This window comes from Podarcis bocagei (assembly GCF_964188305.1).
Source record: "Podarcis bocagei genome assembly, chromosome: 2".
NCBI classification, from domain to species: Eukaryota; Metazoa; Chordata; class Lepidosauria; order Squamata; family Lacertidae; genus Podarcis; species Podarcis bocagei.
Window position 1 is genome coordinate 20,919,924 of NC_138126.1, and position 22,454 is coordinate 20,942,377.

The window sequence follows — 22,454 nt, forward strand, 5'->3', positions numbered from 1 at the left end:
TTACAGTACATAGGATTTTAATACAAGCATTTTGGCCCGACGAGAATACAAAACAAAGGCTTTGCTTCCAAGTGACATAATGGTACATAACAAAAGCAGGTGACAAGAGGTGGCAGAGGTTCTTTAATACATTCTGCTTCAAAAAGAGAGAGAGAAAGAGAGAGAGATGCACAAAACAATCAGGCTGACATCACAAGCAACTATAAAACAATTTTGATACAAACAGCCCCTTTGATTTTGCCATCTCAGGCAGGTTTAACTCCCCTCAGGGCTGCACTACGCTATGCAGGCCTGGTCCAAGATGGCCGTCGGCTTCACTTATGTTGGCACAGACACAGCCTGCCCTACTGGATCGTGTAAACTGGTTCTTAATCAAGCGACGAGCTAGCAACCATTGCTTGAGCAAAGGATTTTGGCGCCTGACTGGACATGTTGATCCATATGACATACTTTAACCTACTGGGCCACTGTTTCAGACATGGGGGACTGGGACAGACTTGTGACACCAGCAAGCTGAGAGCAAGTGATTTTGCGTTGGGATCTGGGCTACCAAGGGGGGTTGAGAAGGGAGGGTTTCCTAATGGAAGAAGCAAGGGGGCATTGATTGGGAAACAGCTGCCCTAAAAATTTGAAACTGGATGGCCATGGGAGGGCAACCAAGATGGTCAAGGGTCTGGGGAAAAAGCCTTATGAGGAACGGTTGAGGGAGCTGGGTATGTTTAGCCAGAAAAGAGGAGACTGAGAGGAGATATGATAGCCATCTTCAAATCATCTGAAGGGTTGTCCCATGGACGATGGAGCAAGCTTATTTCTCCTGCTCTGGAGGGTAAGACCCAAAGTTTACAAGAAAGGAGATTCTGACCAAACGTCAGGAAGAGCTTTCTGACAGTAAGAGCTGTTTGACAGTGGAACAGACTCCCTTGAGAGGAGATGGACTCTCCTTCCTTGGAGGTTTTTAAGCAGAGGCTGGATGGCCATCTGCCATGGATGCTTTGGTTGAGATTCCTGCCTTGGGCTAGTTGACCCTTGGGGTCCCTTCCGTCTCTGATTCTTCAAGAAAACTCTTGTAGTTCTGTGGCAGTTTGGAGCATATTTGTTAGGCAAAAGTTCTGAAAACTCCTTGGTCAGGAGGACTCATAACCGTGTCTTTTGAATGTGTTTTTTTTATTTTTTAAGGGTAGGGGTCCTAAAATTTGGGGGGGAAACACAGCCTAAGATCACATACTCCTCTCAGAAGAGTTGAGCTGACATTCCACCCACCCTGCCTCAAGTTCCCAGGATGTGGACCAGCCTTTCTCCCTAACAGTTTTGAGTGCAAGGGTTTCCTTTGTCCCCACTGTCTCGCTGTCCACCTGGCTGCACACTTGCAGGGACGGGCCCGTAGCTGCCGTCATATGTGCCCCTCGGCCCGTATGCTACAGACCCGCCACTGTAAGTCGATCCCCCTGCTGCTGCTCCACCGCCACCGTACGGATATAGCCTAGGTGGCTCGTTTCGTATTGGGATGTAGCCTCCACCCCGCTCCTCAGCAGTCGGTATGTAAGGGAACCCAGGTCTCTTCCACACTGGGCGGGGGAAACCCTGGCTGTTATATCCAGGGCCATAGCCATATGACCCAACGCCAGCCCCATAACCTGGCATGCCAGGTTTCACATTTGGTGCCCATAACGGAGGAGGGAGCGTCCCTCCAAATATAGACCCCAACAGCCCAGGCCGGCTTGGCTTGCCAGATTGGAAGGGGCTTGCCCCTGGTGAACTGGGGCCAGTTGTAGAAGACCCCCCTGCCTGTCCCCCAAAGGTCGCAGGGCTGCCACCCACTATCCGGGTGTCTCCTCCATCAGGAATGCAATCTCTTCGCCCCATTGATGAAACATCAGGTTGCATGAGGCCGCTGGGCAGAGAGTTCCGCTGGACCCCAGGAGGCAAGGGCTGCAGGTCTTCCGCGGACGACCCTTCGATGCATCTGGAGGCTGAGCCTAGAAAGAGACAAAGTGGCCGGTTACAGGAATAGTACCATGGCATTCTGGGACTTGCCACGACAACCTGTCCTGTTGCCTTTGGTCTGCCAGTGCAGTCAAAGGTGTGGAGGCTCAGGGGGCACTGATACAGAATGGAGACAATGGCAAGAGAGAAGAGGGGAAGAGCCTCTACGTGGTTCTGTGGTAGAACCGCTGCCCAGGTACTCAGTCTTCAACAACTTCTGGTGGACGAACTCAGCAAGCCCCCTGTTTAAATCCTGGAGTCTGTTAGAGCAGGCACGTTCAACAGGTAGATCGAGATCTGGACGTCTGTGGTAGATCACTGGTAGTTCACTGGCTACCCCCAAAGAAGGGAAACAACTTTGGCTTCCCTAAAAAAACTGCTGCAGCACCACCACCCCAAAAAGGGGCTTTTGTCCTCCCTAAAAAGCTCAACAATTTTGACCTGAACCCCAAAAAAGGGGGTAGATCACTGGATCACTGCCAGTTTTTAACTCTGTGAGTAGATCACAGACTCTTGGGAGTTGGCCACCGCTGTGTTAGAGGATACAGCAATGGGAAGCTAGGTGGACCAAGGATCTCTGCCTTTGCACCAAACATTTAAAGCACTGCGATACCATTTTAAGCAGTTGTGGCTTCCCCCAAAGAATTCTGGGAGCTGTAGTTTGTTAAGGGAGCTGAGACGCTCCATTAACCTCGCAGGTTCCCCGAGCAGTTTAACAATAAATCTCTCTTCACGTGGGAACTCTAGAGATGGTAGCAATGTGAGGGAAATACTGTAGGGGTTTTTCTAATAACTCTCAGCACCCTTAACAGCAGCTCCCGGAATTTGTTTTGCCCATGTGTGCAACTATTATGCAGATTTAATTGGGTCAGTTAAACGATTGCTTGCTTTTGCTTTTTTAAAAGGTGCACTTTTAGTCCATTATGACAAAAGGCTAGTCCATTACAACAAAAGGGTATATTGCTCCACCATTGTCTTTGTGCCAGCTCCCATTTGACAGGCTTCTTACTTACAACCAGTCCATACCTGTCAGTTTCCTCCTTCTAAGTTAGTGTTGTCCTTGTAAACTCAAAAGGGCGAAAGACTGGGACAAAACTTGCCTGTCATTGGCTCTGGCATTGTTGACCCCCCTGCCTTCCATCCAATCAGGTCCATCAGGCACTGCTTTTTGTTTGGTTTGGTTTGGTTTTTAAAATTATTAAGAAGTCTAGGCTGTCCCTCAGTTCAGCAATCGGGAGGCAGTAAAATTGACTCAACATAAAATCGCTTTAACTGAATGGCAGCCCTCGTTTTTTACATCTTAATGGAGTTGAAAGGAAGGCACTCAGGAATGCTGTCAAGCACCTTAATTACCAGGCTCACATTGGAGAATCATTCTTTCCACGGCAAGTCACGAGGATCTTTAAAATCAGTTTCAGCTTGTGCTGAGTGAGGCCTCTGGTGGATGACGAGATTCTTGGAAGCACAAGGAGGGAAGGCAGGAAAGCAATTTGCTAAGATGGGAGGAGTAGGCTGGGTACCATAACCCGTGGGTGGCATAGAAGTCTAGGGGTGTGGAGAACACAGACTGCCGCTCACAACAACCAAAGCAAACAAAGGCTTATTGAGGACGCTTGCTTTCAGTTCACACGCTCTGTGTGTGTCAGGGAGGGGCAACTGGGAAAAGGGGTGGGGTGGGCCCTTCTGTGGGAATGTTGACATGAGCAAATCTCTCTGGAACAAGGGCACCATGCTTTCCATTAAAGAGGAATCAGGACACCTAGCTCCTTCATCACAGATCTGTGCCTCTCCTCCAAACATGGTTGAACTCCCAATTCCCATCAGTCCCGCCAGCATATATAGCTGATGGTCAGGGATGATGGGAGTTGTCCTCCAGAAATATCTGGGAGCCGTGCTATTTTTTCCTAGATGAAAGAGGTGCCGGAACTCTCCATGAACACCTCCCTTCTTCTCCTTTTCATGGCAACGGCGCCCACCTGAGAGGTGCCAGAACTGAGTTTGGGTGAGTCCCAGCTGGGGGGGGGAGCCCTAATCTGGAGGGCCGCATGTTGCTCATCCCTCCTCTATCACTTCCTGTGTCACACTCGGCAGCAAACAAATTATTGGAACAAAAGGGGACTTGGTGCATTATGGGTTTGCTAAGGTGGAGTAACCGAAGAGCTCATAAGAACCTAGTTGCAATTGGGTGAGTAGGTGGGAAGGATTCCAAGAGTGTTGGAGTATAGCTGGTTGATTGTAATCTATGCTCACCCACATTTTACCCTTTTGTCCAAATGTGGACATGCACATCAGTGGCTTTAAATGCAGCAAGATCATTTGGCCCCGCTCCGTTTCAAGTTGCAATCGCACAGTGCTGTACACACCAGAGAGAGAGGCTGGGAGTGTCTTTTTCCAATGCACATCATCTTTTGGTTTTCCCACCGCTGTAACCCCAGATACCCCTATTGATGAAGCTGTTGTCTGCCCACGTGCAATGGCTCAAACGTACACACCAACGTTTAACAGCGAAGTAAATGTGCCTTAAGTTTCCCTTTTTGGGCTGAGGCTGGTTTGAGGAGGAATGCATCAAATGGCAGTATTTGTCGAGAAACCACAAGGTATCTCTGCGTCGTGGGTAATGTGTGTTTACAAATTCAAAAGCCAGCAGTGGGAGTGCACCAGAGCCAGAGTAAATGGCAATGTGTACGCAGCCTCGGATAATGCAAAGTGAGAAGAGGCAGTGGGAGTTATCTGAGACATTTGCTCTGTTAGTGTATATAGTACAGTGGTACCTCGAGTTAAGAACTTAATTCATTCTGGAGGTCTGTTCTTAACCTGAAACTGTTCTTAACCTGAAGCACCACTTTAGCTAATGGGGCCTCCTGCTACCGCCACGCTGCCGGAGCACGATTTCTGTTCTCATCCTGAAGCAAAGTTCTTAACCCCCAAGGTACTATTTCTGGGTTAGAGGAGTTTGTAACCTGAAATCTATGTAACCTGAAGCATATGTAACCTGAAGCGTATGTAACCTGAGGTACCACTGTACATACAAATGTATCTTATGAGCGCAAGCCTGCATTTGTAGCACACTTGCAAGCACAGTAGAGGTGTTGAATGCCAATTTTGCACCTGCGCAAGGAGCACTGCTTTACAGTGCAGTGACTGGAGACATTCTGCAGGATACATTTATGGAAATTGACTCAATAAGTGTCTGCTGGATCAGGCCAATCGCCCATCTAATTCAGCACCCTGTTCTCACAGTCGCCAACCGGGTGCCTGTGGGAAACCCATAAGTGGGATAAAAGCACAAGAGCATTCTTGCGATTTCCAGCAACTATGCATCCACTATGCTCCCATGGCTGGTTTTGGAAGCCATTAGCCACCATCTAGATCTATCGTGTCCTTTCTTCTGAAAAGCTGCGTTGGCTGCATTTCCCCTGCGCAAACCAGCCTTGATCTGAATTTAGAATAATTCACGCCATATCCTCCAGTGTCGCAACTGCTAATCACCGCACCAGGCACGCCCATGAATTTGATACCCGATACTGCCTCTCATTCCCAAGCGCTGAGTGCATTTGGAACATTACCCAGGAATTCTGGCTCCCAGCCACAAAACATTTTCCTAATCTATTTGTTTATTTGTAATAAAACAAAAGCATGGCTTTCATCACTAGGGACGGACTCATCTCTCCTATAGGACATTCGCCCCAGGCAAGGGGCAGGCCAAGAGCATCGTGTTAACATGATCCAGGTCAAGTGCTGGCAATAATCGCAATAAAGGCAAACATGGGAGAAGGGGGGGAGAACAAGACTAGGAAAAATGAAAAGGGAAGAAATGATCTGCATTGGCAATACTGCATTCCCATCATCCACTCTCAAGATTCTAGTCTTCTCTCCACCTGCATTTACATCTTATCTCCCATTTCATTCTGTCTGCTCTAGGTGTGCAAGCTGATTCTTGTTTCTTTGATTACTAGCGTATGATTTTATGCTGTTAACCACTTTGTAAACCACCCTTAAATGGTGGTAAAAGTTCTATAAACAGTGGGCAAATAAATCAACGAATATTGGATCTTCTTCTTACTCCCACTTTAAGCCACGGTGCCATGCCATTCCCTAGGGGTGCACCAGCTCTCGTTTTTTGCAACTGGAGCAGTGCTGCAAATTTCCTTCCACATTCCCCTGCTATCATTCCCCATCCATTAGCGAGAAAAGAAATTGCATTCAAAAATTATCAAAGGGGAGGGTGGAAATTGGGTCAAATTCTCATGTGCAGGGTACAATGAGAGCTTTTTGTTGTGGTAACCTTACTTTTGAAATGGAGGAGAGGTTTGTGAACGTCCCTTTTTTTTACCATACTGCAAATCCTCTTTCCAGGGGTCTACACTCTGTAGCTTCACTGGGCGCTTGTGTTTCTTGAAAACCACCTGACACGATCAGCTGGGCTTCCTTGTAAGTACAGGAGGCGAGGGAGACTTTCTACCAATGCTACTGACAGCTGTTTATTGTTGTTTTTAAGTGAAGCCTTTTAAAGAAATCAGCATGGGTTTTTTTTAAAAAAAAACTGATTTTTTTCTTGAACAAAATAATGATGTACACCAGTCTGAGACACTTCCTGGCTTTCTGTGCTTCAGTTAAAGCCCAAAAGAATAACAGAATCATAGAATTGTAGAGTTGGAAGTCTAGTCAAACCCCCTGCAATGCAGGAATCTGCAGCTGTCCCAAATGGGGATCAAACCTGCAACCTTGGAGTTACCGGCACCATGCTCCAAGCAACTAAGCCATCATGAGATGGGTTGTTGCTCAGTGGCAGAGCTCATGCCTTGAATGCAAAAAGTCCCGGGTTCATTCTCAAGCATCTCCAGGGCCAAGTTGACAGATGGGCAGAACCACTCTCCCGCTAATCACCTGGTGTCAGTTGACACTTTTATATACACATAACATACTGCTGTCTATAGCAGACAGTCTCCCTGGCTTCCTGCACTTACAGGGGAGCCTGACAACCAAGGATTGACACAGCCTGAAAATCCTCTTTCGGCTGAGCCAAAAGCTCATTGCCTGCCTCACCCCCAATGCCCAAAATGCCTTGGCAACTTAGCAAATCTAAAACATGGGCACCCCAAATAGCAAAGGAGTCAGGTTAAGAACCTAGGAAGACCCTGCAGGACCATCGTATCCAACATTCTGTTCTCACAATGGCCGCCCAGATGCCCGTGGGAAACCGCCAAGCTGGACCTCGGAGTACTGTGTCCACTTTCCTTCTGTGGTTTCCAGCAACTGGTGCTCAGAAGATAGATTGAGGGACTATTAGGGATTTACATACCCTCCAACATTTCTCTGATGAAAACAGGGACCTCCAGTGCTATTTTTACAGAAAAAGAGGTGCCAGAACTCACCACGAAAGCCTCCCTTGTTCTCTCATAATGGCAATGGCGCCCACCTGAAAGGTACTGGAACTGAGTTCCGGGAGGGGGGGGAGCCCTGGGGGTGCCCTATTCCATACCCTCCAACATTTCTCCAATGAAAATAGGGACATCCTAAGGAAAAGGATGAGGGTGGCGCTGTGGGTTAAACTACAGAGCCTAGGATTTTCCGATCAGAAGGTTGGCGGTTCGAATCCCCATGACAGGGTGAGCTCCCGCTGCTCGGTCCCTGTTCCTGCCAACCTAGCAGTTCAAAAGCACATCAAAAGTGCAAGTAGATAAATAGGTACCACTCCGGTGGGAAGGTAAACGGCGTTTCCGTGCACTGCTCTGGTTCGCCAGAAGCGGCTTAGTCATGCTGGCCACATGACCCGGAAGCTGTACGCCGGCTCCCTCGGCCAATAAAGCAAGATGAGCGCCGCAACCCCAGAGTCGGTCACGACTGGACCTAATGGTGAGGGGTCCCTTTACCTTTACCTTTAAGGAAAAGCGGGGCATTCCCTGAACAAATCAGAAACCGGGACGGCTTCTTTAATTCCGGGACTGTCCCTGGAAAATAGGGACACCTGGAGGGTTTGCATTGATGATGTCTGAATGGCAATAAGCCCTCGAGCCCCACCAAACCATACCTTGCAGGTGGAGACACAGAACCAGGAGGAAGGCTGCAGAAGTCATGCCACAGAAGGGCCATCGCCCAGGACTTCCACAGTTCATCTTGAGAGGCCTCTGAGAGCAGGAAGAAGAGAAGAAGTTCTGCTTCCCTCTGCTGACTCTGCCTTGGAGTGACAGAAGTATCCTGCTCCCTCCCTCTGTGCTCTGGGACTTATATCACCGGAGCCCAGCCCCGCCCAGCCTTGAAAATAGCATCCCGAGATGGGATCAGGATGCTGCATACACCTGCTGTATCACTGCGGTTGGCCACACCTATCAGCCCTGCCATTAACCTGATGGTGCTTTCGGGGCAACAAGGTGATTGGGTGGGGAAATGGGAGGAGCCTGTGATGTAGCAAGTGAAACCTGGAGGGGATCAGGATGGGTTTTAGGGAGGTAAATATGGAGAAAAGTGGACCATGGATTATGCGGGGTTACTTAGCCACTCCAACAAGAAATAATGTTTACGAGAAAGTGTTAAGGGACACCAGACTTTTCTCCAGGCTAGGCTGCCATGTTTTCGTTATCAGCTGCATGTCCGAGAGGAATACATTCAGCAGGATAAGGTTTCATAGAAGCATGGAATTGTAGAGCGGGAAGGGACCGAAAATGTCATCTAATCCAACCCCCCTGCAATTCAGGAATCTCAACTTATCACAGGCATTACCTGCCCAGGGACAGGGCTCTTTATGTGTACTGAGGGGGTATTCTATGCTTCTTTTTAAAAATTGATTTTTATTAAAAGTTTTCATCATAAAAGACAATAAAAATCACACTCATGTTAAAAAGAAAAATAGAAAAAGGGAAGAATAAGGAAAGGGAGGAGGAGGAGGAGGAGGAGGAGGAGGAGGAGGAGGAGAAGAAGAAGAAGAAGAAGAAGAAGAAGAAGAAGAAGAAGAAGAAGAAGAAGAAGAAGAAGAAGAAGATGATGATGATTAAGGAAATTACAAACTTCTCTATACTCTCAATACTTCTCTATACCTTTGCTTCTGACCTGGATCCACTGCCTAAAGAATAATTTGCTATGCAAAACGGCCTCTTCAAAAAGACTCTTCCTCTGTACAGAAGTTGGTACCATCCTACAGTAAAGGTTTTACAGTTAAAAGTACATGTGTTCGGACACCCATTTGTTGCCTTCTGAACAAAAACCCTGGAATTTCCCCCACCGCATTCCTGGGATAGCTCAGTCAGGAGAGCATGGAAATTTTAATCTATGGGCCAAGCTTCCTCAAACTCAGCCCTCCAGATGTTTTGAGACTACAGTTCCCATCATGCCTGACCACTGGTCCTGCTAGCTAGGGATCATGGGATTGTAGATCAAAAATATCTGGAGGGCTGAGTTTGAGGAAGCCTGCTCCGGGCTGTGGGTTCGAGCCTCACCTTGGGTGAAAAATTTCTGCGTTGCAAGGGGTTGGGCTAGATGACCTACGTGGTCCCTTTCAATTCTACAGTTCTATGATTCCAGTGGTAGTTTCATTTCCCTTCCTCTCCATGCTAAGCCGAGTTTGGCCTGCTGGAGTTTCTGGTTGTCCCCTTGGTGCCAATGGGCTGGGACCAGCTAAGTCATGGGTAGGCAAACTAAGGCCCGGGAGCCGGAGCTGGCCCAATTGCCTTCTAAATCCAGCCCGCGGATGGTCCAGGAATCAGTGTGTTTTTACATGAGTAGAATGTGTGCTTTTATTTAAAATGCCTCTCTGTGTTATTTGTGGGGCATAGGAATTCGTTCATTATTTTTTTTCAAAATATAGTCCGGCCCACCACAAGGTCTGAGGGACGGTGGACTGGCCGTCTGCTGAAAAAGTTTGCAAACAATTTCCGCTCGTGCAATGGAACTTCCCATCCCTTTTCCTTCCACATGTGCCCACCACATCACCTCCCAATCTGCTCCAGATGGTTGCGGGGAAACCCAGATCAGATGTTGAAGAAGTTTAGGGGAAGAGCAGAGGAAGGAGAAGTCCTGTTGTATTCGTGGAAGTCTTTCTGCTTGCACAGTGACAAAGGCTGTTGTGCAGCTCTGCAACCGGTGTCCTTCCGCCACTGGTTTCGGAAGCAATGTACACACCGCCTAATCCACAATTCGTATCTATCCTGCACCTATCCTTTTGTTTTCTTACGGAATGCTGTGTTTCGACGCACTTTTCCCCAAACCGGCTTTGATCCGAACTGAGAAAAACGATGGTCTTGCTTGTGCTGTGAACTGACAATGTGTACACGCCCCTTGTTGAATACACCCAATGCCGGATTTACATATAAGCTAAACAAGCTATAGCTTAGGGCCCCACTCTCTTGGGGGCCCCAAAAAAATTAAAGGGAAAAAGAAGATGTATATTTCCAAAATATAAGATGAAAAACAAATAAAATAAAACCTACATACAGCAACAGTGTTTTGTGTTGTGTAGGCTCCTATGAATTACCATATAGCATATATTCAACACAAAAAAGCAGCAACAATTTGTTGTTGACAAAGGACAGCTGGACATACAAAGGGCCCCATTACCTTCAGTAGCTTAGGGCCTCATCAAACCTAAATCCGGCCCCATGGATTCAGACATAGTGAGGAGGGCATGTTCATCTTTGCTTTAGTACTGTGGTGAGTGCAGGCCTTCTTTGGTGTCCGGTCATTACAATGCCATTCTTGGCCATATTCGGCACTGTAGTGATTCATGCTGAAGAAATCATTACAAAGCACTTTAACATTCCCTTCCTTTCATATTAGGTACCACGGTGATTAATGCTTCATTATGCAACAATTTGATTACGGGCAATTTTGTTGCCTTCCTTTCATATCTGGTACTTTGTATAACTGAGCCACTGAAGTTATATATTTTGCATTCTATCTACCTAGTTTTGTTTGATAAAGAAAGATTTCCTGTGAAGAGGATTGAAATAACATTGTGAAACAGTTTGCATAACCGTCTGTGATAAAAAATAAAATTAAATGACTGTATTTTTCTGTGTATAAGACTATTTTTTTCCTAAATTTTTGAACTTTAAAATAAGGTCGTCTTACACACGGATAGTGCATAGTGCATTTTCTTAATTTTGAGTCCCCTCAAAAAGGGTGCATCATATACACGGGGGCGTGTTATACACGGAAAAATACGGTAAATAACAGCAGCAAGACACATGAACAATGTTTGAGCAATTAGTTCTTCTGCATTCAACTATTGTGAAATTCGCTGACTGGATAAGTACTTCACCACTTGGCTACTTTGATGAGATGATATGTCTTTGAACAAACAGTGCTTTATTTAGGCTCTTTCCACCTGAAATGCAGAACTGGCCAATATATACAGCAGTGAAGAAAACTAAAGTGATCTATGAAACAAAGAACAGCTGATACAAACTTGTTGAATTCCCAATCACCCATGAGGTTCAGATATATAACTTTTATCCCTTGCTAACCTAGATCACATCCGCCCTATACATTTAAGGCACTCTCTTAGCACTTGAGCAGTGATGACTCCCACCAAAGGCTCCCATAGTTTGTTAAGGCAGAGCCACAATTCTCAGCACCCTTAACAAACTACAGTTCCCAGGATTCTTCAGTGGAAGCCATTACTACCAAGATGGTGCAAAAATGCTTTAAAAGTATGATGCGGGGTGACCCTAGTCTCTTTTTCTTCTCCGCTTCCTTGACCACCCTCAAAGCTGTAACCAGTGCTTTTTTTTTCCTTAAAAAATGTTTAGGGGTACTCTCATTTTCTTACTCATATTGAAATACTGCCCCTCAATGAGGCCAAACTTAGATTCACAAAATGATGATGGTGATGGTGATAATGGCTGGATTTCCCCAGCCACTCTGGGCAGCTTCCAAGAAGAGATTAAAAATACATTAAAACATCAGTCATTGAAAACTTCCGTAAACAGGTCTGCCTTCAGATGTCTTCTAAACGTCAGGTAGTTGTTTATTTCTTTGACATCTGATGGGACGGTGTTCCACAGGGCAGGTGCCACTACCAAGAAGTCCCTCTGCCTGGTCCCTGTTACCTCACTTTTTTCACAGTGAGGGAACCGCCAGAAGGCCCTCGGAGCTGGACCTCAGTGTCTGGGTAGAAGGATGGGGGTGGAGACGCCCCTTCAGGTATACTGGGCCGAGGCCATTTAGGGCTTTAATGATCAGCACCAACACTTTGAATTGTGCCTGGAAACGTATTGGGTATGTTTAGGGGTATGCATACCCCTGCATCCCCCCAGAAAGAAAAGCAAATGCGTTTAAGCTAGTTGGAAAAATAAAGTAACGTAACAAGAACGGCTGGAAGTCAAGTCACTTGGTGGGTGTCCGTGTGGGGTAGGTGTGTAGGCATGTTGATATGTACAGTACAGTGGTACCTCAGGTTACATATGCTTCAGGTTACATACGCTTCAGGTTACAGACTCTGCTAACCCAGAAATAGTGCTTCCGGTTAAGAACTTTGCTTCAGGATGAGAACAGAAATCGTGACAGCGGGAGGACCCATTAGCTAAAGTGGTGCTTCAGGTTAAGAACAGTTTCAGGTTAAGAACGGACCTCCGGAACGAATTAAGTACTTAACCCGAGGTACCACTGTCTAAGTAGGTATTATATAGAGTAATGTAGGTATGTTTTATGTTATGTGTATTTTATGTATGTGTATTGCGTAAATGTCTATGTATGTATGTTAATAATAATAAAAAAGAATAAAAGAGAAAAAGAGAAAAGAAAGAAAAGCACTGGCTATCACTCTTTTTAGTTCATGTTTACCTGCAGGGCACTGTGTACCTGAATCGGTGCTCTATAAGTACATAAGAAGCACCTGTTCAATCCGGTCAATAGCCCATCTAGTCCAGCACCCTGTTTTCACAGCGGCCAGACAGATGCTTGTGGGAAACCCGCAAGCAGGATCTGAGCTCTCTCCCCTCCTGCACTTTACAGCCACTGCCTTTCAGAAGCAATCCTGCCTCCAGCTGCGGACGCAGAGCACCGCCATTGTGCCTGGTAGCCCTTGAGAGCCTCACTGCCTCCTGTGGGAGTGAGTTCCGCAGTTTAAATAAATCATCAGCATTACAGCTAACCACAGCCAGTGGACTGAACATGCAGCTAGGGTGGATCCTGATCTTATCCCGTGTTTGCCTTTCTGGATACCCATCTGCATTGCAAAGCGAGGTCAGCTCAGCAAAGAAGAGAGCTGGCTCAGGGCTGGGAATCCATTGCCACATTGCCTCTCGTGTTAAGCAAGAACCCGTCCTGTAGGAACCTAGTTGGCAGGGATCAAGTATCTATTTCATCACTCGAATAGAACAGGGAAAGTATTTAGGTCAGAAAATATGGGAAGGGGAATATAATATAATATAATATAATATAATATAATATAATATAATATAATATAATATAATATAACATAACGATTTATTTATACCCTGCCCATCTGGAAAAGGTAGAGAGAATCGGGATTTCTCTCTGGTGCCCAGGAGGACATGGCACAACCAAAGTTGTGAGTCCTGGATTCCTTCCATCTCCTCTTTGGGAGGAAAAGAATGAGGACGAGCAATGGGTTTTGCACAGGCATAGGCAAACTCAGCCCTCCAGATGTTTTGGGACTACAGTTCCCATCATCCCTGACCACTGGTCCTCTTAGCTAGGGATGATGGGAGTTGTAGTCCCAAAACATCTGGAGAGCCGAGTTTGCCTATGCCTGGTTTTGCATGAGCCTGAGAACGGCAAATTATTGACTGGGAAAGGTCACCCCAAGGACCACTGCAAGTTAGAAGGGCCGGTCTTTCAGGCTGTTTATAAGCCCCAGCTGCTATTCGCTATTACATCAAGAGACCTGCTTGCCACTCCAGCAGGACCTTGCATGGCTAGACTGGCACCCACTCACCCACATAATTCTGTGTGAGCAGAAGGAAAGGGCAGGTGGAGCACATTGGTCAAAGTGCTCACGCTAAGGGAGGCACCAGAGCATCCTTAGGCAAAGGCCCTGCGCCCAGGAATCAATAGGGGTTGTGTCTATAAAGAAGGTAAAGGTAAATGGTAAAGGACCGCTGAATGGTGAAGTCCAAAGGTGACTATGGAGGTGCAGCGCTCATCTCACTTTCAGGCCGAGGGAGCCAGTGTTTGTCCACAGACAGTTGGGGATTTGAACCACTGACCTTCCAATCAGCAAGCCCAAGAGGCTCAGTGGTTTAGACCACAGCGCCACCTGCATCCCTTCTATATTTGAATGCTCTCTCCCATTTAAAGAAGACGTAGCCGATTAAATGAATGAATGGATTCAGAACATGCATAGCTTTGCAAAGGACCAGGAGGGGACAAAGCCTGTGTTTTGCATATTTGAATGATTTTGAAGTGGGTGGGTGTGTGCTATTATTTCATCAAGGCAAATGTGTTTTTATGTGCTCTTTTTTTTGTACAATATTTTTATTAATTTTCACAAAAACATTACTTTTTTTAAAAAAAGCATACAATAAAACATTTAAAACAACTATATACACTATCAGTATTGAAGCCACCGTATGGGAATTACTTGAATCCCCTCCTCCCTTGGTTCCTTTATAATATTTTCATTCACGCATGTCAATAAAGCCTTTTTCTCAGATTACTTCCAATTTTTGTACATTGTCTATAATATTACAAGTGTTTTAGGCAAGATGACAACAAATATTAAAAAAGAATGGTAAATGTCTATTGCATATTTACAAAAGTTAATACATATTTACACAAGTTAATACATTAGCAGGGTTTTTTAATGGGCCATTTAAAACATCACTCCAGCTTCCCAAAATACCCAGATATTACCTACAGTAGATAACAGAAGTGTTTTCCAGCCTATTTTGAGCTGAAAGCAGTATCTGAGAAATGTGCTGTTTCACATTGCTGTGAGTTTTGGACGCTGGGGTAGGCTGCATACCGAAGTTTCTTCTAATTCTTAGACTCGGCAAGGATCCAATTGCCGGAGTAGCCAGACATGGTCTGTCTCGGGAGACAATGGAGGGGTGAGCCTTTGGGTGTGATGTCAAACAGTTGGAAGGATTGTAGCGCCTGCTGTGGCTATAGAGACCAATGTGGGAGAGACATGTTTTGCTGCAGCTGGGGCAGATGAAGGTGTCCGGTTGTGCCGAGGCAGAGGCACCATAACATTTCTTCTTTCTGCGCTCCTCCAAGATTCTTAGTAATGGCCCCCCTAATTATGGGTCCTTAAGGGGACGTGGGTGGCGCTGTGGGTTAAACCACAGAGCCTAGGGCTCGCCGATCAGAAAATCGTTGGTTTGAATCCCCGCGATAGGGTGAGCTCCCGTTGCTTGGTCCCAGCTCCTGCCAACCTAGCAGTTTGAAAGCACATCAGAGTGCAAGTAGATAAATAGATATTGCTCCAGCGGGAAGGTAAACGGCATTTCCGTGCGCTGCTCTGGTTTGCCAGAAGTGGCTTAGTCATGCTGGCCACATGACCTGGAAGCTGTACACCGGCTCCCTCAACCAATAAAGCGAGATGAGCGCCGCAACCCCAGAATCGGTCATGACTGGACCTAATGGTCAGGGGTCCCTTTACCTTTACCTAAGGTAACAAAGGAAGTGGCTCTGTGCCAAAGGGCAAATGGGTGTCCCCCCCAACTGTCTGTTAGTTCGAACGAGAAAGGCCGAAGCTGAGGGGCGTGAACTAGAATCTAAAAACAGGATGGGCAGCTGACAGAGCCATGCCTTAAAGATATTTCCAGTGGATTCTATCATGTGATATGATTCTGAAAGACTTCCTAGACCAAGCACAGGGAATCTGTGACCTTCCAGATATTTGTTGGACTACAACTCCCATAATCCCTGCCCATTGGCCACGCTGGCTGGAGATATTGGGAGTTGGAGTCCCCCACCCCCAGATGCCCCATCCTAGACAATGTATTACAGATGAGCAGGTAAGTTTGGCTTCATTTGTACTGCAGTTTATGCCACCTATTATTTAAGTGATAGAATGCGAGATACCATTTAATGAATATATTTGAGTGCTCTCCCACATTTAGAGAAGACTTAGCTGATTAAATGAATGAAAGGATTCACAACATGCATAGCTTTGCAAACATCTGCATAAAAGAATAGGAAATACAAGCACACTTTTGTTTACACAGAATTATAAAGTTGGGAGGGACGCTGAGGAGCATCTCAGTCCAACCTCCTTACGGGGATCAAACCTGCAACCTTGGCGTTACCAGCAATGCACTCTAACCAACTGAGCTATCCTGCTGAACTGATAATAATTTGCATATGCAGTACATAATCATGTTCCCAATACCTCACAGTAGTAGTAATAATAATAATAATAATAATAATAATAATAATATCTTTATTGTCATTGCCCCCTCTCGGGGACAACAAAATTACAGTAATATTACTAATATATTCTTCAACATCAACTTCGTTGGACTGGTCATGTTGTGCGGCTGCCTGATTATCGTCTTCCAAAGCAACTACTTTATTCCGAACTTAAAAATGGAAAGCATAATGCCAGTGGTCAACAAAAGAGGTTTAAGGGCTCTCTCAAGTCAAATCTTGAAAATGTAGTATAAACACCAACAACTGGGAAACACTTGCCTGAGCGCACTCCAATTGGAGAACAGCCTTTACCAAAGGTGTCATGGGTTTTGAAGAGCCTCGAACTCAGGACGCAAGGGAGAAATGTGCTAAGAGGAAGGCACGCTTGGCAAACCCTCACAGTGATCAACTCCCACCGGGAACCAATGTCTCCACTGTGGAAGGATGTGTGGATCCAGAATTGGCCGCCACAGCCACTTACGGACCCATTGTTAAAACCGTGTTTATGGAAGACAATCTTACTCAGTTACAAGTGATTGCCAAAGAAAGAAGAAACTTGATAAAATGGAGTTATGCAAAGGCAGGATACTGCAGGATAGCACATGCTTTTGGACTCCGGTGTGATGATCATAGAGTCATAGACATGTACCATCTTAGAAAAGGCATTCCCTTCTATGAAGGAGATAAATGAGGAAACCTTTAGTATGCAAAAGCCACAGGAGTCGACTGTATTCCTTCTGGTCCTTTTTCCAGCTGACAAATGGAAAATGGAGCTCTGGAACATGTGACCGGGAAGGCTTTGGCTTCCTGAACTTGCTGCCACCTCAAATTGCTTCCTCTTTACTCATGAGCTCCATTTAAGGATTATTTTAATTGGCTAAAGACTGAGCAATGCCGTTCCTCAGATAAAAAGCGCCATGCAACAGGTTGTTACTGCTACTGACAACAGGATCAGAGTCACTGCTTAATACCTGGTTATCCCTCTGTTACTTTGATCCTCAATTGTCTATTGTGGTCATGGCAAGGACTGCAGCATCATTGGACGCAGGCTAGCCATAAAACTCCTAAGTACCGGTAATAAACAATGATCAAGGCTGACAGTATGCCTGTTACACACTCTGATTTGTATTGTTAGAAGGCACCTAAAAGTGTGGGGGAGTTATTGTTTTGTGTTTTTATTATATATTTTTCTGTTTTTGTCTTGTATTTTTATGCTGTGAACCACCCTGAGATATACAAATGAAGGGTGGTAGACAAATTTAATAAATAAAATGCATACATACATAAAAGGTTATCTACTCCAGTGGTCCCAAAACTTCCCCCCCTATGGGCTACTTGAGAATTGCTGGTGGTCTTCCCGGTGGGAAGGTAAACGGCGTTTCCATGCGCTGCTCTGGTTCACCAGAAGCGGCTTAGTCATGCTGGCCACATGACCCGGAAGCTGTATGCCGGCTCCCTCGGCCAATAAAACGAGATGAGCGCCGCAACCCCAGAGTCAGTCACGACTGGACCTAATGGTCAGGGGTCCCTTTACCTTTACCTTACATACAGCAACAGTGTTTTGTGTTGTGTAGGCTCCTATGAATTTCCATATAGCATATATTCAACACAAAAAACAACAATTTGTTGTTGACAAAGGACAGCTAGACATATAAAGGGCCCCATTACCTTCAGTAGCTTAGGCAGGCATAGACAAACTTGGCCATCCAGATGTTTTTGGCCTACAACTCCCATGATCCCTAGCTAGCAGGACCAGTGGTCAGGGATGATGGGAATTGTAGTCCCAAAAACATCTGGAGGACTATTTGCCTATGCCTGTCTTAGGGCCTCATCAAACATAAATCCAGCCCTGGACACGCTCCACAGAAAACCAATCCTTCACCCTTCAAATAACAGGAAACACTCCCCACAAGAAATAGATGCTTTATTTGAGTTCCCAAAGCAATCCCAAAGCCATCTCAAATATTTTCTCCGCAACAGATGGAAGTACCTTGGGGGGGGAATTCATTCCTAATAGTTATTTTCACTTGCAAAAGCCTTCAAATCCTGTAAGGAGATAAACATTTTTGTTATGTATTGCAGTTCTCACCCTGGCCACCAGGAGTATTTTGTATGTAGTTTTCACTCAGGTCCACGTCAGTTATTTTAGGCGGGAAACCCTGGGTTACAATGTTGGCAGCCGGCTGCCTATAAAAGCAGGCCAGCTGAGCTGTTTGCTGTTCAGTTCTGTCCAGCTTATAATAAAGAGCTGCTCTGGAGAAATCACTGTGTCATGTGCTATGTTCGCCCACAACTTAACACTGGCGACGAAGGTGGGATCGATGGACAACAGAGCACAGCCAGATGTGGCCACCCTCTGAGATGAGCTGAATCACGGAGCTGAAACACTGAGCGAAATCACGGAGCAGAACCAATTCAGAGCTGACCGTTCTGGCTAGAGCACAGTGTTCCATCCATCGCCCTCCATGTCGTCATTGGAACCATGGCTTCACTCGTGCCTCTAATAATAATAATAATAATAATAATAAATTTTATTTAAATCCCGCCCTCCCCAGCCGAAGCCGGGCTCAGGGCGGCTAACAACAATAAAACAGTACAAAAGTACAATATAAACAACATTCTAAAATCATTCATTATAAAAATTAATTAATTCAAGCCACTAGCAACCATTGGGCCAGAGCTCTGCGAAGATTGCCGAGGGAGGGAGTCAGGCTGTGCCCTGGCCAAAGGCCTGGTGGAACAGCTCTGTCTTGCAGGCCCTGCGGAAAGATGTCAAGTCCCGCAAGGCCCTGGTCTCTTGTGACAGAGCGTTCCACCAGATCGGAGCCACAGCCGAAAAAGCCCTGGCTCTAGTTGAGGCCAGCCTAACTTCTCTGTGGCCTGGGACCTTCAAGATGTTTTTATTTGAAGACCGTAGGTTTCTCTGTGGGGCATACCAGGAGAGGCGGTCCCGTAGGTACGAGGGTCCTAGGCCATATAGGGCTTTAAAGGTTAAAACCAGCACCTTAAACCTGATCCTGTACTCCACCGGGAGCCAGTGCAGCTGGTATAGCACCGGGTGAATGTGATCTCGCAGCGAAGACCTCGTAAGGAGTCTCGCTGCAGCATTCTGCACCTGCTGGAGTTTCTGGGTCAGTCTCAAGGGCAGCCCCACGTAGAGCGAGTTACAATAATCCAGTCTGGAGGTGACCGTCGCGTGGATCACAGTGGCTAGGTCAGGACGAGAGAGGTAAGGAGCCAACTGCTTAGCTTGGTGGAGATGGAAAAATGCCGCCTTTGTTATAGCTGCAATCTGCGCCTCCATGGAAAGGGAAGTGTCGAAGATTACACCCAAACTCTTAACGGACGGTGCTGGCACTAATTGCGCCCCCGCAAGAGATGGGAGTTGCCCCCCCAATCCCATATCGCCCCGTCCCAGCCACAGGACCTCTGTCTTCGAAGGATTTAGCTTCAACCGGCTCCCACGTAACCATCCAGCCACAGCTTCCAAACATCTGGTCAGTGTGTCTGGGGCCGAGTCAGGATGGCCATCCATCAACAGATAGAGTTGGGTGTCATCGGCATACTGATGACAACCCAGCCCAAAACTCCGAACAAGCTGGGCGAGGGGGCGCATAAAGATGTTGAAAAGCATCGGGGAGAGTATCGCACCCTGAGGTACTCCACACACCAAGGAGTGGCGCGATGACAATTCCCCCCCAAGCGCCACCCTCTGTCCCCGACCAGAGAGAAACGAGCGCAGCCATTGAAGGACTGTGCCCTGGATCCCCACGTCGGCAAGGCGGTGGTCCAGAAGTTCGTGATCGACCATGTCGAAAGCTGCTGATAGATCTAGAAGAATCAGCAGCCCCGACCCGCCTCGATCCAGCTGTCTACGAAGGTCATCTGTTAGGGCGACCAGAGCCGTCTCGGTCCCATGACCAGCGCGGAAGCCGGACTGGAATGGATCCAGAGCCGATGTTTCATCCAGAAACCCACCAAGCTGTTCAGCAACCGCTCTCTCAATCACCTTACCCAGGAACGGAAGATTCGAAACCGGGCGGTAATTGGATAGATCTAAAGGATCTAATGATGTTTTCTTTAAGAGCGGGCACACCACTGCCTCCTTCAGTTCCCCTGGGAATGTCCCCGTGCCAAGGGACAAATTGATGATATCCCCCAGGAGGGCCCGCACCTCGTCTGGACACGCTCTAATCAGCCAAGACGGGCACGGGTCGAGAGGACAGGTGGTGGGCTTTCCAGCTCGGAGGAGTCTGTCCACATCGGCTGGGGATATCTGGTCGAAGTGGTCCAATACTGGACCCGAGGACAGTCGAGGGGCCTCCAGTTCCTTTATTGTATCCAAATTGGCAGGGAGGTCATGGCGGAGCGACAAGACCTTCTCCGCAAAAAAGCTCGCAAATGCCTCACAGCCGTGTGTCAATTTGTTATTTAAATTTGGCTGTCCCTCAAGGGACGTTAAAGACCTGATTATACTAAATAATTGCGCTGGGCGAGAGCTAGCGGATGCAATGGAGGCCGAGAAGTATGACTTCTTAGCAGCCTTCACCGCCATCTCGTAGGTTTTCATAAAAGCCCTATAAGATGTTCTTGAGGCTCCGTCACGGGCACCCCGCCATACTCGCTCTAGCCGTCTGAGGTCCCGCTTCATTTTCCGGAGCTCCTCGGTAAACCAGGGAGCCCGGTTTCTGCGGGGTCGCAGAGGGCGCTTAGGTGCGATCTCATCGATGGCTGCCAGGAGCTGGGCATTCCAGCCCTCAACAAGCTCAGTCAATGAGTCGCCAGGGGGAGCAAGGTCCCGCAAGGCTTGGCGGAATCTCTCAGGGTCCATCAGCCTCTGCGGGCGAGCCCAAATTGGCTCGCCACCTAAGCAGGGTGGGGGTGGAAAGTCAATCCTGGCTTTCAGAGCGTAGTGATCAGACCATGGCACCTTCATCGAAGGAGACATGATCACATCTATACCGACGCCAAAGATCAAATCCAGCGTGTGGCCTGCTTGATGTGTGGGGCCCGAAACAAACTGGGAGAGCCCTAGTGTCGCCATGGAAGACACCAGGTCCAGAGCCTGTGAGGAGGGAGTGGCATCAGCATGGATGTTGAAGTCCCCCAATACCAATAGGTTAGGGAACTCCAAGGCCCAGCCGGCCACCGCCTCCAATAGGCCTGACAGGGTGGCTGCTGGTGCGCTAGGTGGCCGGTACACCAGCCAGACAGCCAAGCTCTCCTCGGAGCCCCACACTAGGCCAACACATTCGATGCCGGGGATCGATGGCGATGGTAGAGCCCTGAAAGGACAATCTTCCCGGATTAATAATCCCACCCCTCCCCCCCGGCCCACAGTCCGCGACTGGTGGAGGACAGAGAAACCCGGGGGCGCCATCTCTCGTAAGGTAACTGTTGCCCCTTTGCGCACCCAGGTCTCCGTCACACAAGCCAGGTCGACCCCCTGCGAGATAAAGAAATCTCGCAGGGTGGCGGTTTTATTGCCTATAGGCCTGGCATTGCACAGCACCAGTGACGGAGGTGAGTAATCCTTGCTCACCCTACCCTCGTCCCTCGGGATGGGGCGCAGATTGGAAAGGGTACGAGCGTATCCATATCTCGATCCCCTTCGCCTGTAACATCTGCCCCCACCGCCATACCTCCCTCGCCCCTCCACGGTAGCAATCCCAGGCCTCTACCGCCGTTTGCCCCAGCCTCTGAATCATGGGACTCCTACCTCGCTCGGTCTGACTGCTACCTCTAAGCAAATGAGCTGACAAGAGTGTTTGTAGAGCAGAAGCAGGGCCTCTCCTCAGCCTTTGTGGCCCCGAAGTGTTCGCGACGGCCCAAGCATTGGTTGCGCCTCTAGCAGTCCAGGCAGCACATTGGGACACGATTCAAGAGAAGCTCCGCAACCACTACGCCCCAAAGCCGTCCAAGATTGCTGCCCGCCATGCGTTCTACCACCGGAACCAGGCAGAGGGGGAGTCAATCAACAACCGCCCTCCGACAGGCTGCAATGCACTGCGAGTTCCGAGACTTAGATGATGCCCTGATGGATCAAATCGTCTGCGGGGTCCGGGACATCCGTCTGCAATGGCATCTCCTCGCCAAGCCAGACCTCACGCTGCAGAAAGCCACTGAGGAGGCCGTGGCCTCAGAAGCTGTTGAACTCT

The 22,454-nt window shown here is 47.6% G+C and overlaps 3 long non-coding RNA genes across 3 annotated transcripts in view; 1 reads left to right on the top strand and 2 right to left on the bottom strand.

Annotated features, from left to right (window-relative positions):
* On the bottom strand, positions 1–9,836 carry LOC308581255. The gene is made up of 2 exons (XR_014004892.1): positions 8,015–9,836; positions 1–1,976 (listed from the first exon to the last, which is right to left on the bottom strand). It is a non-coding gene; the product is annotated as an uncharacterized lncRNA (long non-coding RNA).
* Positions 3,997–22,454, top strand: part of LOC308581357 — a 21,015-nt gene continuing 2,557 nt past the window's right edge. Inside the window, exon 1 of the long non-coding RNA XR_014005005.1 lies at positions 3,997–6,414. This is a non-coding gene — a long non-coding RNA (uncharacterized lncRNA). The remainder of the gene's footprint in view (positions 6,415–22,454) is intronic.
* LOC308581320 overlaps positions 10,162–22,454 on the bottom strand; it is a 23,175-nt gene continuing 10,882 nt past the window's right edge. The window contains exon 2 of the long non-coding RNA XR_014004967.1: positions 10,162–10,702. This is a non-coding gene — a long non-coding RNA (uncharacterized lncRNA). The remainder of the gene's footprint in view (positions 10,703–22,454) is intronic.